This window comes from Primulina tabacum, chromosome 12 (assembly GCF_025594145.1).
Source record: "Primulina tabacum isolate GXHZ01 chromosome 12, ASM2559414v2, whole genome shotgun sequence".
Taxonomy (NCBI): domain Eukaryota; kingdom Viridiplantae; phylum Streptophyta; class Magnoliopsida; order Lamiales; family Gesneriaceae; genus Primulina; species Primulina tabacum.
In genome coordinates this window covers 15,992,979-16,012,761 of record NC_134561.1, presented here as the reverse complement: position 1 = coordinate 16,012,761, position 19,783 = coordinate 15,992,979, and positions in this window count along the sequence as shown.

Below are 19,783 nucleotides of genomic sequence, written 5' to 3'. Positions count from 1 at the left end.
AAAGAATCCGTCTTTAACAATCGAGTGAAGAACAATCGACAAACGCCACAAAGTGTTCAACTTTGATAAGTTTGATTTAAGAAACACAAATAGGTGTATAAAAAGCCAAGCTTTGAATTTAAGAAAAAAACTCACAAAATATGATTAAAACTTCAGAATTATATTCGTGTTTACAATGGATTATGTAATAATCTATGTTTTCCATATATAAAATCTGCACTGCGGCACACCGTGACGCTGACCAAGTCGCGCCAACGTGCTGAAGCTACGCAAAATAGGGCCTCGGCGCCGGTCTATAGCGCCTAGGCGCTACAGCTTCGGCTGAACTAGCGCCTAGGCGCCTGGTTTCTTCTACCAAGCGCGACGATGCTTCTTCTTTAGCATTGTGGCACTCTTAGCTGCTGTTAGGATGTGACCAGGAGTCCTAAGGGAGTTGTATCATGGTCCTAGGGTGGCAGCACAAGGGATGGTTCGAAGGCAAGGGGTTGGGACGAAAGGCTTGGGCGTGCATGGCTAGGGGCGATCGGCTTTGAGGGCTGCAGCTTCTAGGCGTGTTAAGCTCTATCCAATAGCTTGTCTAGGGTTCAATCATTGTCCTAGGAAGGGTTCATAGGGGCTGGTCTTGTTGGTTGGGGGCTAGGGCCGAAGGGGTACATTTCAAGGTAAGCTAGGGTTTTGGAAAAATATGGGCAAACTCCAGTAGTGGTTCGAGGCAATTTCAAGGGTCTTAATTGTCATTATTTGAGTTGTATATGGTATGGTTAGGTGATAATAAGTTGTGGCTTATGTTTGGTTAAGTTTCGAGTCAAATCCGGTTAAGACTAGGATTCACGTTTAAGTTTGAAAACGAATCGGGAAACTAGTCGAGGAACGTAAGCTTACGTCTAATAAATATTTATGAGTAAATTTTAAGGTGTTATGTTAAGTTTGGATGGATTTGGGTCGTTGTTTAAGGTCTAAGGAAAAATTGGAAAAGTTAGAGTTTCAGGGGCAAAACAGTAATTTTACAACTGAAAAATGTTAGACATCCTTGCACTGCCCTGAATTCTGTAATGAATGTTAAAATATCTATTTTAAATGTTTATGAAATTTTATGATGAAACATTAATACTAAAATATGTGTTGCATGCTTGGTTTTAAAAGAAAAAATATATATATGCATGGATTTTTATATGTGATGAAAATAATGAAAATTTGAAGGAGGAGACTTAATTGTGACATAAGGATATGATTGGGGATATCGTGAGGGAAATGGCCTAGAGGAAGCTTGTGAAAGGTCTTAAGAAATTCGAAATACATTACTTGACTGCATGAAATCTTGGGTTTTTGCTAAAATATGTGTTTTTAATTATTTTTATGCATTTAATGCATGATAATTGCATGATTTATTAAAGTTTCATGTATAAGGGCTTTAAGTAGTTTTTTGCACTCGAAAGAGGAATGGAGGCCGGAGATAATTAACAAAAAATATTTTTAGTAAACAATTATTATTTGTAAAGCTCAAAATCAGTACACGTAAAGCCCATACGTTTACTTAATTGTTAAATTATTTAATTAAGTTTAAAATGATTTTTAGCGGTGCATGATTTACGAATTTTCAAAATATTAAATTATTTATGTTTATGTGATGTACGTTAAAATGTTTTCTTGAGTTTCATGGTTCAGGCGAATATTCGAGGGGGATCGGAAAAATGAGACCGACGACAATTTGGACGATTTGGAAAATGTGATATTTTATTTAAAGTTAAGAAAGTGGCATTTTAAATGATTTATTAAGTTTTTAGCCCTTTTTTTAGAAGCCTAATTTATTTATTTAGTGATTTTAAGATTTTAAACTTTTAAAGTTTAACACTTGTGTGTTTTTATTTTAAATTAGGGGATTTAGTTTAATTAATGTTATTTAACATTTTATTAGCATGTGAATTATTTTATTATGCAATGTTTCCCCTAAATTAAAAGAAAACACACGCACACACACATTTCCACGCACACACACTCGGCCGACACCCACTACACACACCCACAATCCATTTGACTTCCATTCCATTTTCTTATGAAGAGAGTTAGGGTTCTTGAGCATTATTCCAGCATCCACCCTCACCTTCAAAAATTTCAGCAATCACACGTTGTTTTTAGCAGCAAAATCGCGCCAAAATTCGTTCCGGATCAACCCTCACATCTCTCCGCTTTGTTATCGTCGTTTCGTTAGTATATTCATCAAAGGCATGTATATTCTTTGGTTTTTGCATCGATCTCGTCATAATATATGTTTTGATGTTTATTAGGTGTAAAAATCCATGTATGTTGTGCAAAAGTTTGAGCACAAACGTTTGAAATGAGTTTTAGATCAAAAATTTTAGATCTCAAAACGTGTCTGCTGTCATGTCGATTTCTGTGAATCTTTTATTTATTTTCTGGAAAAGATTTCAACATATTACGTAGTACTTTTTGATACCTTTGATTTGACAGTAAATTCGTAATTTTTAGACAAAAAACGAGTGAGTTGTGGTCATTTTCTTGGGACTGCTCAAACTGTGATTTTATGAAAACATGTTCTTGATGTGTTCTTTTGATTGTTTGTTGCAGGCTTCATTCGGAAGAGTCGGGTGTTCCTTGCTGCATAGGTGGTGTCATGTGGTGTGATAAGCTGTCTTTCGATGTTTCGAATCGAGTCGGTATGGGTTTGGTGACATTATAAGGCATAGGGAAGGGAATGGGTAGAAGATGGCTTTTTGGGGTCGAAATCGCACAGGACTAGATACGCAGCACTACATCAGGAGCGCCGCTGCACTACACTTTTGCACCAGGCAGTGCCGCAGTGTAGCGCCTAGGCGCCAGTTTGGCACTGCAGCAAACACGTTTTCGGGCTTCGAATTTAGGTGCTCTTGCTTCCTTTGGGTTCTATTACGTCGTTATGTCCTAGGATACTAAAAGTTAGTTTAGATGTTACGAAGTTTTTTTGGGGAACGTTGAAATACGGTTTAAGCGAGGTTCGTGTCTTCTTGCTTAGGACATTTCGTACTTTATGTCAAGATTGTTTCGGGGTTCGAGTCACGAGTTAGTATGTTGGTTGAAAGAGGTCAAGTCCCGAGTGTTTTATAATGTCATAAGTCAATTGTCACTTTGGTGGTGAGCACGACTATTGTTAGAGCAGGTGCCCGTCGAGTCAAGTGTTGGCCGAGGGTTCACATGGAAATTTTATGTATAAAAAATCTTTATTTAAATAATATTTGAAATTATTGTTTTGGCACATCTTTATCTGTATAACCATGCTTGCATAGATAAAATACTTGAATATACAAATAGTAGAAAGAATATGAGATGCTCATATGATGAGTATAATGAAACTCATATTTGGAACACTGTATATTCTAAACAGTTCCTAATCGATTCAGCCGCCACTAAGTAGGATAAAGGCCGCTCGAGTTTGAGACTAGTAACTGCGATGTGAGTACCATGTTTCATTGGTATGGGACATTGTGATGTCCGAGCATGCAGATAGGTGCTCCTTGTAGAGTGCACTGAACAACCCTCCATAAAGGACTTTCCAAGTGGTTATTACTTATCGAGTGGAAACGTCCTAGTTTATGGTTGTACACCATTAGTCCTTTTGACCCGGGACAACATTGTGACTCTATATGCTAGAATTGCAATTTGACTTGTTTACCGACTCGTATGGGGTTATCAGGTGGCAAGGTTGGGTGTTCTATCAAAACATATAGGATTCTATGTGTTGTAGTCAGGGATTCACCGCTTACCTTCGGCTATGGATATCCTACATGATCTCATGTGTATGTAGTTTGAAATCTCTCATCAGAGTATTGGTTGTAATTAAGAAAGGGCTTTCATAGATTACACCGTCGATGCAACAACGACATGACACATAGTATCGATTCTTTGACAGCTCTCGATATACCAATAGTTGTAGAATCGGTCTAGATATATAAGATGAACGGACCGTACTCTACGCAAACCATAATAGGATGGTTCTTGCAGACACTATCATTTGATACCTAGGGAATCATGTAAGCGATGCTGCTAGGCGTTTGAGATGATTGGTTGGGTACTATCATACTTGAGTTCTGAACTTCTTATTATCAAGGAGTTGATAAATAAGAATGGATCACATGGGGTATGCTCATATAAGGATATGTTTAGTCCCGAATCACATTGAGATTGGACCCACGGCTAGTTGTATCATTGAACCATTGAGGGTCACACAAGTGGTAACTTTCTAGATCCCGTTGACAAGAAAAATAGTTTAATGTGTTGAACGGCTTATAAAAGAGTTTATAAGCGCTAAGAAAATTAGAAGTATGACTTCTATATGAGGATTATGGGAAATGTAATTTTAATTTGTGGAAGTGTTCATAAATAAAAAAGATGGCTTAAATAAATAATGTTTTTGAAAATTGTGATTTTCATATACATTATTATGAATTAATTAAATTAATTCATGTGTTGAATTAATTAAACACTAGTGAACCTAGTAGAATCCAAATAATTAAATTAATTCAAGTGTTGAATTAATTAAATAACATTGAGCCTTGTAGAGCGCAATTAGAAATAATTATTCAATTAATGGGCTTGATTAAATTCAAGAAAATTTTAATTGATCTTAAATGTGTTTGAAATATTTAAATAAAATTCCATGAGCTTTATAATTGTTACAAGCCCAAATAAAATTGCATGCTTGGGAAGTGAAGAGATGGAAGAAACTTTTTCAATAAACAAGGCATGACATGCTCATGCACTTTTTACTTTTTCATGCACCAAGAAAAACCTTTTCCTCCACTTCTCCCTTATGCTTTGGCCGAAATTTTCTTCTATCATTCCTTAAATTTTTATTTTTTTAGTTGTTGAGGAAAGTATACACTTCTAAAAAAAATGCTCTAATTTTTCTAGTGCAAAATTAGAGTGGATCTACCTTCTTAGTAGTGGATTTAATTTGAAGGAAATAAGGAATTTGAGCAAGAAGTACTCAAGAGAAGCTTGTAGATTGTCTACCTTCAAGAGCTAAGTTGTTTACAACTTAGTTGGAGCTAATAATCAATCTTTGTGATTGATAGGTACATTTCTAAACCACTGTGAATGTCATTTTTGTGTTTTTGTTATTTGCTATACACAAAAAAGAGGTGCTCTAATTTCTTGCTTCAAAAATATGATTTTTCAAAAATTCCGTTGCGCTTTCAGGCACCCGTAACCGATCCCTTTCAAGATACGTCTAAGTATGGAATTTAAGGGCATGAAATTGTTTTATTGCTTAATGAACCCAAAATCTTTTTAATCCCTTTATTTTTCATTAAGGACCCATTAGCACTTAATATATTGACTTAAACTCTACAATTAAACCCTAAACCTACACTCAATAAATTCGGCCACCCCCTCCTTCATCCTCCAGCAGATATTTCAAAAAAGATACAGCAGCTCCTTCAAATTTTACCCTAGATTTCCAAAAAATCCTTCCCCTTCTCTCTGGTGCACTTCCTACGCGAAAATCTCTAAGGTTTCCAAGCGTATAAACGCAAATTCACGCCCTAAATCTAATTTTTCTCATAATTAACATTATTATATGCTGATTTGTGTGTTTTTGGATGAGAAATGCATATTCCCTATTATTTTTCATCGTTTTTGCATAGTTTTGTCACGAAATATGCATATGTATGGCATGTACTCACGTTTTTTGGGGCCCTTAGCTCCTAATCGTTATTACAATGCACTTTGATTAGGGTTAACTAATTACAGCGGAAAACGAGTTTAAAATTTCCTTTACAATGAACTCGAAATATTTCTTCTATTATTTAAATACTAAAAATAGTATTTCATCTCACATCATAAACATGCCCACACAACTCAAAACCAATCATATACAAACAACTCATATCCTCGGGACATGCCCCGATATATAAATACATATACATATATACTGGGAACAAAACATAAACCTCAACTCAACTGTGACTCCCTCCAAAAGTACGATCTCCAGTCTCCTGGTAACCTGGAGTACCTGCCATTGTCCACACACAAAGACAACAACAGCCCTCCTTGGGGGTGAGCAAAGCTCCGTATGGAACAACCATCATATATACCACAAGTATATAAACAATGATATATGGTATGCAATGCATGTATGTCGTGGAGGTATCGGGTTAAATGAGAGCACATGTCGGAATCAAACGAATCGCTATCAAATCAATGCTCGAGCTGGCACACCGGCCTCAATAAAAGGGATACTCGTATGATAGCGTCGACGAAGCGCCATCAAATCCCAAATCTCATATCAATCGTCGGGGCCACGAATGTCTATGTTTTAAGGGTCATGTAATACAAAACATAGCATTGTGTTCACAAACCCCAGAATCCAATCAAATCATATCAGGGTATCCAAGGATCATAGCTCAACGTGCTTGTCATTTATCGATGTATGCATCAAACGATGTAAGTTCACAAAACATTTATTTTATACATCGATATTCCAATCACAATGTCATGTATGCCACACAAACTCAACAAATAAGGCATATAGACATGTATTCTCAACCCAATCAGTCAAACCATTCCAACATATATCATATAATACATATACCTGTCGTATGTTACCCGATCGCAACATACCTCAATTCTTCGTTTCCAATTGATGTAGCTTGAAGATATCGGTAAAATACTTTATCTATATCAATAACATACTCACTCCAATCAATAACATAATCCAAAGTCATTAATATGAGTTTCAAATATCATTTGAAACTTCAAAAATTCATATCAAATCAAAATCATATAATAATTCAATTCCGACTTCGAATATGAGTTTCTTATCGGTTATTCTACTACATACAGGAAATTCAACTTCAAATACATGCTATTCCACCACTTTGATATTTCAAGCTGCTGGAATCAGAAGAAAATTACCTCAATCAGAAGCCCTCGACGCGAAGATCACAAATATATAATTTGTTTCGCGTTTAGACAGCGTTTCGAAGTCGATTCGGACGAAAGAAAATCGAAATCTCTCAAATTCCCTCGAAATTATTGAAGTTAACTGATGGAGGAAAGAAAGAGAAGAATTTATTCTTATCCCACCGCCTCTCGCGCTCGGGCGGTAGAATTCTCGCGCCTGAGCGCGAGAGGTTCTGCCCCCGAGTTTCAAATGCACCGCGCTCGGGCGGTCAAAAACTTCCGCTCGGGCATGGCATGTTCTGTTCGAGCACTAACATATTGGCGTCCAGCTTCTCCACTCGAGCTCTTACAACGTCAATTTATATTCGATACTTATTTTCTAATTTTCATTGTCATAATATACATCAATTGCATAATCACATATCAAATTCATGAATTTTCGATAATCACATAGGATTTACGATAATATGATACACGGTCCTTACATTTCTCCCCCACTTAAAAGATTTCGTCCTCGAAATCTCAAATATTTCTATATACATAACATTGGCAAACATATATATGTTACCAGTTATAATACATATCAAAACTAAAATCAGTAAACGGATCAGTATACATCGAATACAATGGAACAGGTGGACTAGCATCAAATAAATGCGGATATGAATCTCGCATTTTGCTTTCCAACTCCAACGTCGACTCTTCCACACCATGCCGTGTCCATTGTACTCGAACCAAAGGAATCGATTTGTTACGCAATATCTTTTCCTTTCGATCAATAATGCGAACAGGTTGTTCAACATAGGAAAGAGAAGGATCCAATTCAACCTCATCAGGTGCCAGCACATGCGATGATTCTGGTTCATATTTCCTCAACATAGAAACATGAAACACGTCGTGAATGGCAGATAGAGCTGGTGGCAATGCCAATCGATACGTAAGATCGCCAACTTGATCAAGAATCTCGTATGGCACAACATAACGAGGAGATAACTTTCCTCGCATGTCAAATCGAACCGTGCTTCTAAAGGGAGATATTTTCAAAAACACTCTGTCACCTTTCTGGAATTCCTAGGGTCGTCTTCGTTTGTTCGCATAACTCGTTTGACGATCCTGAGCAGCTTTCATCTGCTGCCGAATCAACTGAACCTTATCGTTCATTTCCTGTATCATTTCAAGTCCAGTCAATTGTCTTTCACCAATTTCATCCCAGAATAACGGTGATCTACATCGTCTCCCATACAAGGCTTCAAATGGTGCCATACCGATACTCGTCTGAAAGCTAATATTATAAGAAAATTCAACCAATGATAAGGCATCTTGCCATCCCATTCTGAAGTCCATCACAACAGCACGCAACATATCCTCCAACGTTTGAATCGTACGCTCGGTCTGGCCATCAGTTTGGGGATGATAAGAAGTACTCATAGCCAAACGCGTACCCATCGCTTCCTGAAAACTACCCCAGAATTTAGAAGCAAATCTGGGATCACGATCAGTTACAATTGAGACTGGCACACCATGCAGTCTCACTACATTCTTGATGTATAAACAGGCCATTCTTTTATAAGGATAAGTCCGTTCATACGGAATAAAATGCGCAGATTTCCAAAGCCGATCAATAATGACCCAAATAGCATCACAACCCTTGGGCGAACGAGGTAAATGAGTCACAAAATCCAAAGCAATATGTTCCCAATTCCATTTCTGGATTTCAAGACTATGGAGTAATCCCCCCGGTTTCATTCTCTCGGCTTTCACTTGCTGGCAGACAAGAACACAGCAATGTCCTTCTTCGTACGTTTCCACCAGAATTGAGGTCTCAATGTCAAATACATCTTTCGAACTCCAGGGTGAATACTGTATTTGCTACAATGTGCTTCTCGAAGAAGGGCAGATTTCAAATCAGAATCATTAGGAACTACCAGTCGACCATTAAGTCGTAAAGAACCATCAGAAAGAAATCTGGAATCCAGACTAATGTCCAGCAGATACAAGCTCTTTCGACTTTTGGATCTGAGCATTGCTTTGTTGGGCCTTTCGTATTTTCGATATCAAGTTCAGCTCAATTTGCAATGCTGAGACAGTGACAAAATTCCAATTCGAGTGAAAATTCCAACCAGAAGTACATATATCCTCATGTACCTTGGCGACACAAACAGAAGCTAACACAGAATCATGTACTTTTCGACTAAGGGCATCCGCAGTAACATTCACCGATCCAGGGTGATATTGAATCTCACAATCAAAATCATTCAGGAGATCCATCCACCTGCGTTGCCTCATATTCAAATCAAATTGAGAAAAGAGATATTTTAGACTCTTATGATTTGAATAGATAACAAACTTTTCTCCGTACAAAGAATGGCGCCAAATCTTCAATGCAAACACAATGACAGCCCATTCAAGATCATGAACAGGATAACATGTTTCATGAGATTTCAATTGGCGAGACGCATAAGCAACCACTTTGCCATGTTGCATCAGAACACAGCCCAAACCTTTACCAGACGCATCTGTACACACCACAAATCCTCCGGTACCTGAGGGAATAGTAAGCACAGGTGCGGTGGTCAATCTCGTCTTCAATTAAAGAAAACTAGCTTCACATTCATCTGACCAAATGAATCGTTGATTCTTCTGCATCAGTTGAGTAATAGGTTTAGCTATTTTCGAAAATCCTTCAATAAAGCGACGATAATATCCAACTAAACCCATGTAGCTACGGATCTCAGGAACATTCGTAGGTCTCGGCCAATTCAATACAGCTTCGACCTTTGCAGGATCAACAGATATGCCATGTCTCGAAATGACGTGGCCCAAAAATATCACTTTGTCCATCCAGAATTCACATTTGGACAATTTAGCATATAAGTGACTAGTACGAAGAGTTTGAAGTACCAGTCTCAAATGTTCAGTATGCTCCTTTTTTGATTTCGAATATACAAGAATATCATCAATAAAGACGATAACGAATCGGTCAAGGTAATCTCGGAAGGCACGATTCATTAAGTCCATAAAAACAGCAGGAGCATTCGTGAGACCAAAAGGCATAACCAAAAATTCATAATGGCCATACCTCGTACGAAAAGCAGTTTTGGGCACATCTTCGTCTCGAACTCGTACTTGATGATACCCAAAACGAAGATCAATTTTCGAGTATACAAAAGTACCCTGAAGCTGATCAAACAAATCATCAATACGAGGAAGTGGGTACTTGTTTTTCACAATAGCCCGATTCAGTTGCCTATAATCGATACACATTAGCATAGTACCATCTTTCTTTCGAAAAAATAAAACTGGAGCTCCCCAAGGTGATACACTCGGTGGAATATATCCCTTATCGAGAAGATCCTGTAATTGTTCTTTCAATTCTTTCAATTCCAGAGGTGCCATGCGATAAGGAGCTTTAGAAATAGGCGCAGTTCCCGGCACAAGATCAATACTAAACTCAACTTCTCGATGAGGAGGAAAATCAGGAATCTCATCGGGAAATACATCCGGGAATTCTTTCGCAACAGGAATCTCAAATAAAGAAGGCTCCTTCTTAGAGATATCAATAGCGTAGATAAGATAACCCTCATCTCCTCTAGTCAAAATTCGAGATATTTCCAAGGAAGATACCAATGGAATTTTGGCTTGGGAACCCTTGCCATAAAAATTCCACTTGGGTCCATCAATCGGTCGAAATCGAACCACTCCATGACAACAATCAATAGTAGCTCGATTTGTCGTCAAGATATCCATGCCAACAATACAATCAAAGTCGTGCATTGGGAGGACAATCAAATTCAGAAATACCACATTATCCTCATATATCAATACACAATTATGCACAACTTTCTCAGACAAAATAATATTCCCTGCTGGCGTGGCTATCGACAAAGTATCATACAACGGGGTACACTCAATATCGTGAGATGCAACAAATGCATGAGATATAATGAATGAGATGCTCCTGTATCAAATAAAACACATGCAGGATAATCGCAAAGCGTGCAAATACCTGCAATCACTCCAACAGGAGCTTCTCTCGCCTGATCCTCGGTCGTGGAATACACTCTCACTTGAGGAGGAACTTGGGCATTCTGACCACCCGGTCCTCGATATCGTGGGACACTCGACTGCTGAAAAGATGGAGCAGGAACAGTAGGTCTCATCATACTGGAGCCACCTCTAAATCCTGGCTGGGGTTGGGAAGAAGTCGTACCCCTGTTCGGAGATACTCGAGAGAAATGGCCTTCCTGCCCACACTAATAACAAATACCAAACATACCTCGACACTGCTCGATAGTATGTTTACCCCCAAAATGGCTACAGTAGGGAGCAATCACTGGACTCCCTCTCTGGGATCAACTCGAACTCGAAGAAGACGAAGAAACAATACCAGTCTTCTTGAACTTCTTACCTCTCGGGCGCAAAGTAGGCTGCTGAGCTGACACTGGAGGTGGAGTAGTATACTGTGGACCTCCTCACCTAAGTCCAGCCTCGGCTGCCTTGGCTCATTCAACTGCCTCTGCGTAGCTGGTAGGCAATCCAGAAACAACATAAGTATATATAGCAGGAAGCAATCCATTCACAAACCTGTTATATTTTGCCTTCGCATTCCTAGCTACGTGAGGTGCATACTTCAACAGAGTAGAAAACTTCGAAGCATATTCTGCAACAGTCATCGTTTCCTACTGTAGATTATTAAATTCATTCTCCTGAGCAGTATAATAAGAAGGAGGGGAATACTGCACCAGAAACTGGGCCTTGAAGACATCACATGTGACTTCAATCCCGGCCTCTTTCAATCCAATCTCAGCGGCTTCCCACAAAGATTTAGCTCGGACTTTAAATTGATACAAAGAAAGTTTCAATCTCCGAGCCTTGGAATACTCAACAATATTAAACAAGTGCTCGATATCCTTTAACCAAGCCTCTGCTCTTTCAGCACTCTCAGTGTCAAAGAACCTCGGTGGTTTCAAATCCTGGAATCGAGCCATCACTACATCCATGGACAATCCTTCAAATTGTCCAACTATCCTCTCAGTACTGCTACTTGCAGTTTCGTTTGTGGGATCCATCTATAATCAAAAGATGAATATCACAAATTCATATCAATTTCACATCATCATCATCTCATATCATCAATCTCATCAGATACTTACTCGAATCAAATCAAGTAAGAGCAAGTAATACAAATAAATCAAACACATACGCACAATTCATTTGTGCCTATTCCAGTGTACACAAGACTCAATTGAGCATTCCCAACTATGATCTGATACCATCTCGTGTGGGGCCCTTAGCTCCTAATCATTATTACAATGCACTTTGATTAGGGTTAACTAATTACAGTGGAAAACGAGTTTAAAATTTCCTTTGCAATGAGCCCGAAATATTTCTTCTATGATTTAAATACTAAAAATAGTATTTCATCTCACATCATAAACATGCCCACACAACTCAAAACCAATCATATACAAACAACTCATATCCTTGGGACATGCCCCGGTATATAAATACATATACATATATATTGGGAACATAGCATAAACCTCAACTCAACTGTGACTCCCTCCAGAAGTACCCTCTCCGGTCTCCTGATAACCTGGAGCACCTGCCATTGTCCACACACAAAGACAACAACAGCCCCCCTTGGGGGTGAGCAAAGCTCCATATGGAACAACCATCATATATACCACAAGTATCTAAACAATGATATATGGTATGCAATACATGTATGTCGTGGAGGTATCGGGTCAAATGCCCATCCACTGAGCACATGTCGGAATCAAATAAATCGCTATCAAATCAATGCTCGAGCTGGCACACCGGCCTCAATAAGGGATACTCGTATGATAGCGTCGACGAAGCGCCTCAAATCCCAAATCTAATATCAATCGTCGGGGCCACGAATGTCTATGTTTTAAGGGTCATGTAATATCAAACATAGTATTGTTTTCACAAACCCCAGAATCCAATCAAATCATATCACGGTATCCAAGGATCATAGCTCAACGTGCATGTCATGTATCGATGTATGCATCAAACGATGTATGTTAACAAAACATTTATTTTATACATCCATATTCCAATCACAATGTCATGTATGCCACACAAGCTCAACAAATAAGGCATATAAACATGTATTCTCAATCCAATCAGTCAAACCAATCCAACATATATCATATAATACATATACCTATCGTATGTTACCCGGTCGCAACATACCTCAATTCTTTGTTTCCAATTGATGTAGCTTGAAGATATCGGTAAAATACTTTATCTACATCAATAACATACTCATTCCAATCAATAACATAATCCAAAGTCATTAATATGAGTTTCAAATATCATTTGAAACTTAAAAAATTCATATCAAATCAAAATCATATCATAATTCAATTCCGACTTCGAATATGAGTTTCTTGTCGGTTATTCTACTACATACAGGAAATTCAACTTCAAATACATGCTATTCAAGCACTTTGATATTTCAAGCTACTGGAATCAGAAGAAAATTACCTCAGTCAGAAGCCCTCGACGCAAAGATCACAAATATATAATTTGTTTCGCGTTTAGACAGCGTTTCGAAGTCGATTCGGACGAAAGAAAATCGAAATCTCTCAAATTCCCTCGAAATTATTGAAGTTAACTGACGGAGGAAAGAAAGAGAAGAATTTATTCTTATCCCACCGCCTCTCGCGCTCAGGCGGTAGAATTCTCGCGCTCGAGCGCGAGAGGTTCTGCCCTGAGTTTCAAATGCACCGCGCTCGGGCGGTCAAAAACTACCGCTCGGGCGCGGAATGTTCTTTTCGAGCACTAACATTCTCAACACTGGCGATCGGGCGGTAATTTTCTACCGCCCGGGCGCCACACGTTCTGTACAAATATTTGATTTTGTACTATATTTGCGTCCGGCTTCTCCACTCGAGCTCTTACAACGTCAATTTATATTCGATACTTATTTTCTCATTTTTATTGTCATAATATACATCAATTGCATAATCACATATCAAATTCATGAATTATCGATAATCACATAGGATTTACGATAATATTATACACGGTCCTTACATTTTTCCATTGCTTTCGTGCAAGAGCTGCTAGATCTAAGTTTTTAAGGGCAGTGTACTTTAAGACCTTAGGCATCATGGTGTTGGAGTCGAGAATTGGTCGAGTTATGGTGAGGGCTGACCGGATCTAGGGCATTGTTTGATGCATGGGGCTAGATTGGGCTAAGGAAAGGGAACCGACTGTAGGGGAGTCGATCCTAGCCACAGTGCAGTCCCTAAGGGGGTTGAGACGTTTGGCTGGTCATGATATAGGAGTTGGTCGAGGCGGATGAATCGAGTAGGGTCGAGTTTGGACTTTTTTTCGGGTGGTTCACGTATGGCTGAATGCAAGGGCAGTAGGCGTGGATAGGGATTGTCTAGGAGGGATTCAAGGGCTTGATCTGGGTCCTAGGTAACATTGGTTCATGGCTGGTTCTGGTTGGTTAGGTCTAGGATCGAAAATTTGAGGGTTTAGTGCACTAGGGTTTTCGGTGCATGTGTGCAGAAATTTCTAGGAAGTGTAAGCGGGTTTTAAGTTGTTCAAAACGACTGGAATTGTGTTTTTTTAGGGCTAGTAGGATATGAATAAGTTTTGGTTAAAATTTGGGAAAGTTTGGTTAAGTTTTGGGTTGACTCGGGTTGAAACCGAGGCCTCAATCCAAGTTTTAAAACGAATCGTATAAGTTACGAAACGGGCTCGAGGTTACATCTGGGAAATGATTATAATTATGTTTAAAAGTGTTTTAAGGATTTTTGTTTGCTTCGGGTCAACATTTTTATGTACAGGGGTAAAATGGTCAATTGGGGTTTTAAAGGGCAAAATGGTCATTTTGCACCCGAGTCGTTAGCTGTCCTTGCAGCGCTCTAAACACTAAAATTGCTTGTTTAATGTATATGTTATTATGAAAAAGAATTTTTATTAAAATACTAAAATACATTGCATGCTTGATTTTAAGGAAATTTACGTATATGCATGATTTATATAAGTGATGAATATGATGATATGTTTTGAAGGATGGAAGTTGGTTGTGAACACGAACATGTAATGTCAAGGCTCAGTGGATGGGTAATACTGTCGCTTATGTCCCCGCGCCGGATTCCACGGTTATACATAGTTAGATTCGACTAGAGCTGATATGAAAGTCACAACTAATGAACGAAATTCAAATAAAGAAAATTGAACATGTATATGTTGATATGATGCGATATGGACACGTTTATGCTTTGTCATGTAATGTCATGTTTATACTTACGCTTTACAGTATTTTTCACGGTTGCATGGTATGAATATGTACTGGCTATTTCGATTCAGGCGTGTTGAGTCTTTAGACTCACTAGGTGTGAATGATGTAGGTGAACATATTGTTATGGATACTTGAGGCGTCGAAGACTGAGTAGGCAGGGCTGGATGTGCGCACGCTAATGCAAGGACCATATTTTTTCCGCACATTATGTTTATGAGTTAGGAGTAAACATGAATATTTTTATACACTCTCGCTTTTACATGTGGATTGTTTGACAGGACTTTGCATGTTTCATATTTGAATTATTTTAAATGACAGTCTAGGGTTTGATGATTTACATTTTTTTACTACAGTATTTTTATTCAGTTGTTGAATGACTTTCGAAAATTCTATATCGACAGCTTTTATTGCATGCATGTGTTTGAATATATTTTCGAAAAGAGCTTTTAGAAAAAAACTTTGTATTAATATTTTGGTAGTAGAAGTTTCAGCCTGTCTATGGGAGAAGGCTCAGAGGGAGCCCGGATGCGGGAAATGGCCTCAGAGGGAGCCCATTTACAGGAGAAGGCCCAGAGGGAGCCCGAAGATCATATTTTCATCAAAATGATATGATGATATGTAAGGCCAAGGCTCAGTTGATGTGTGAGAGTGTCGTTGATATCCCTGCCGCCTGGTTCCATTATTATACGTAAATGGATCCATCGACCTACAGCTTAAACGAAGTCACAATTAACAAATTGAATTCAATAAAAGGAAAATATATACGTATATGATGAAAGGAAATGTTTATGATGAAAGATTTAAAGTTATGCAAATTCATGAAAAGTTATTTTTAGTAAAAGTATTTTTATTGATGCATGTGATTGTATAAGTACTATTTGTTATCACGATCAAGGCTTGTTCAGTCATTAGACTCACTAGGTGTGATCGATGCAGGTGAGAATGAATTTGATGGAGGACTTGATGGTTGAACTAGCTGGACTGATGGTGCACATAACCCGAGGACCTTTGCTAGTTTTACGCATTACGTTTATATTTTAAGTTTACTTTAAAGATTTTATTACTTTTGGTTCTTTTAAGATATTTTGAGGGATTAATATGTTAATGCTTTATTTTGAAAAAATGCTATGTTTAGGTTTGGTTGACGTTTACGACTTCATTTTTCGAATTGTGTTTTTGGATTTTCAAATAATTAGTTAGTGATTTTATTTTTAAACGGTGCAAAGTATTCCAATATATATGGATTTGGTTCGTCCGAATGATTTAGAGAAAAAATTCTAGTACATTTTAAAGAAAAACGAGTAGTAGACGTTTCAGTTGGTATTAGAGCAATATTCTTGCAAAGGGTTGTGCCACGGTCAGTTCCGGAAAGCTCAATCATCAAGCCTCAAGTCTGTAACTTTAAATGTTTTTGATGTTACCACCTGCATGTTTACATGTTTTATACGTTTAAGCTACATGTTTAAACATTTTTTGAAGTTAAATGGCATTTATGTTTAATTTTGCATGATAAATGATTTTTTTGATTGAACCTGCATGGTTGCAGGATTTTTTTTATGGTAAAATACTAGACGCTTCAGAATTTTTATGCATGTTACGATATGAAATAATAAATTATATGATTTTCATTTATGCTGACTTTGTAGTGAAATTGGATATGTTTAAGGATTTGGTTAATGGGCGTTAGGAAAGATTGAAAATGATTTGACTATATTGATTTTTGGGTTTAGTGCTGATGTTCTACTTTCTGGGTCATAATTTAATCATGAAGATTGTTAATGCTTTTGGAACATATATATTTTCTAATAAAATACTGATGATTCTTTGTTATTAATTGAGTTAATTTTTTAGAATTACATATAAGGAATAATGATTTGAAGATTTGCGATTGTTTTTAGAAGTATAAAAATGTATATTTTAGTTTGGATGGAAATGTAAGATTGGTAATGAGAATTGATTTTGGGTTTAATAATCTTAAAATTATTGAACTTTATGTTACGAGAAACCTATAGAATGGAATTAGGAATGTCAAGAACTTAAGGTTAATGTATAATTTTCTAAATTAAGTAAAAATGGGAAAATTTTCGAGAAAATTAGGAATTAATTTTGAAATTGTTAAGAAATTTAGGGTCTGGTTTAGCAATAAGTGAGAATTGTATGGATATTTAGAACCTTGAAATATCTTAGTTATAATGCTATAAGGAATGATAATCAAGAGTGTTGGAAACATAATTCCGGTCGTTTGACAAACTAAGTGATTAATTAATTGGACTAACTAATCAAGCTAATTGTAGTAACAGAACTATAAAAATCAATTGACAGTTGCCTAACTGAAGATTAATGTGCAGTTTATAGATGGCAACTTAAACCAGCTGAACTGAACTATCGAAGACAACTGACAGTGGACATATTCAGTTGTGAGCTTATCAGCTGATCATTCAGATGTACACGTCATTATTTGAAAAAGACATTCGACCGACAACAGTACAAAGCAGACTGCAACTCGTAGTGGAACGCCGCATTTCAGAGTTTAAAGTGTACGAATGTCAGAAGCATATCGACGTGGCAATAAATGGATATATTGATTCAAATTACATTTAAAGTTACCGTTGATGTAATGTACCGTACTTTACACTACTTGAAATTTGCGGAAAAATAAAAATTTTTATAAATAAATCGTGAACCTTCAAAATTCGATAAAACAAACTGTTCATCTCAAGGTAGTTGCACAAAAGATCTCAAAGTAAAGTTTTCCAAAAGTATTGGTTTAAAATCTCATAAATCAGAGTATTTTTAAACATTCATAAAAACTTAAAACATGGCGGTCGTCGGGTTTAGCCTCCCTCTCAGTCCAAGCCAACTCCCTGGTCCTCACCCCTCGTCTCCTCAAATGCATCATCACCTGCATCGATCAAGTCTAATGAGTCTAAAGACTCAACCCGTATAAACTGGAAGTAGCAAGTAATACGTAATAAAAGCACATGCAACTTTAAAATGGAACATACATACTTGAACTTTAACATGCGTGTAAAAGCTTGATCTTACATACATTACATAGACGTGCCATAACGTGAAATTTTTCTTAAACATGCTTGCATACTTGGACATACTTGAACATACATAACTTCATCATTTTGCGTAGGGCATGTTTCAAAGCAAGTGACCCATCTATTAATACACCTGATCAGACTAAACCACAGTACTGGGATGACAGAGAAAATCCACTGCCACATACATGAGATCCCCGTTTATGCTTTAACGGGTGGATTGGTCCCATGTCATACTTTACCGCTGTCCAATACTGATCTAAACCCGTTCATGATTTAACGAGGTGGATTGGTCCCTGGTCATGCTCTACCGCTTTCCAATCCCATACATAAGTTGGTCACAAGACATTTAGCATACCTCAAAAACTTAAAAGTATTTTCTTTCCACGTCGAACATACTTACTTACTTAGCGTTGAGGGATTCGTTAGATCTCGCTTGGGATCACTGCTGCACATACTAACATGACTACATGCACTTAACTTTCATAGCTTAGACATAGGTACTCGTGCTCACCACCGAAGTAATTAAATAGCTTATGACATTCTAGATCACTCGGGATTTAAACTCGTTAAATCATCGTATTAACCCATGACATCGAACCCCGAAAAAGTCCCTAAAGTGATGATGTGAACATTTCCCAAAATAATAGACATGAACTCACTATTAGACTTCAAAAGAAGAAAGAAACCAAACATTTTTACAGATGGGGCCGCGCTCGGGCGGTAACAAATTACAGCTCGAGCGCCAGGTCTTTTGGAAATTAACCCTCGGACAGAAAGAGCGGTGCTCGGGCGGTAAAATATTACCGCTCGGGCACCGAGTCTTCGGGACTCCGCAACTCAGAAACTTATACTCTCCAAATTGGATTACACAGACAGTGAACAACGCCTCGAGACTCATCGTAGGACACTATAGCACTGACTCGACTCCACAAAACGTCCCAAACGACGACGCACACCAAACAAGAAACAAATCCGTAAACTCAAATTTTGACACCAATGGTTTCCTACGATTTCTAATGCAGCCAAAGACTTTCGACACGAAACGAAGCATCAAAACTCATCCCAAACTCATACCCCATATACCTAAACACAGCAGCGATCACCCGACGGTTCCCAACGAAGCCTGCACAAATAAACTTCAAAAACACATCAATAGCATAATTTTCAGAAAACGCAGTTGGAGCAGTCCCACGAAAAACACCATAACTCACTCAATTTTCATCCAAATATTTCGAATTTTATATCAAATCGAAGGTATCAAAAAATTATATGTTTCATATGTTGAAATTTTTTCCAAAAAAGCGACCGAAAAATCGCATTACTTAAAAAAACAGCAAAAACAAGATTTGAGATCTCAAAAGTTGTTTCAAAAGTGATCCAAACATGATTGCTCAAACTTCTACACATCACACATGAACTTTCACGCATAAAAACATCGCAACACATAAAATGACTAGATCGACGCATGAAAAACAGAATATACATGATACGGCGATACCGAACCGGAAATGGAGCGAGGCTTGATCCGGGACGAACGTGGCAATATTTT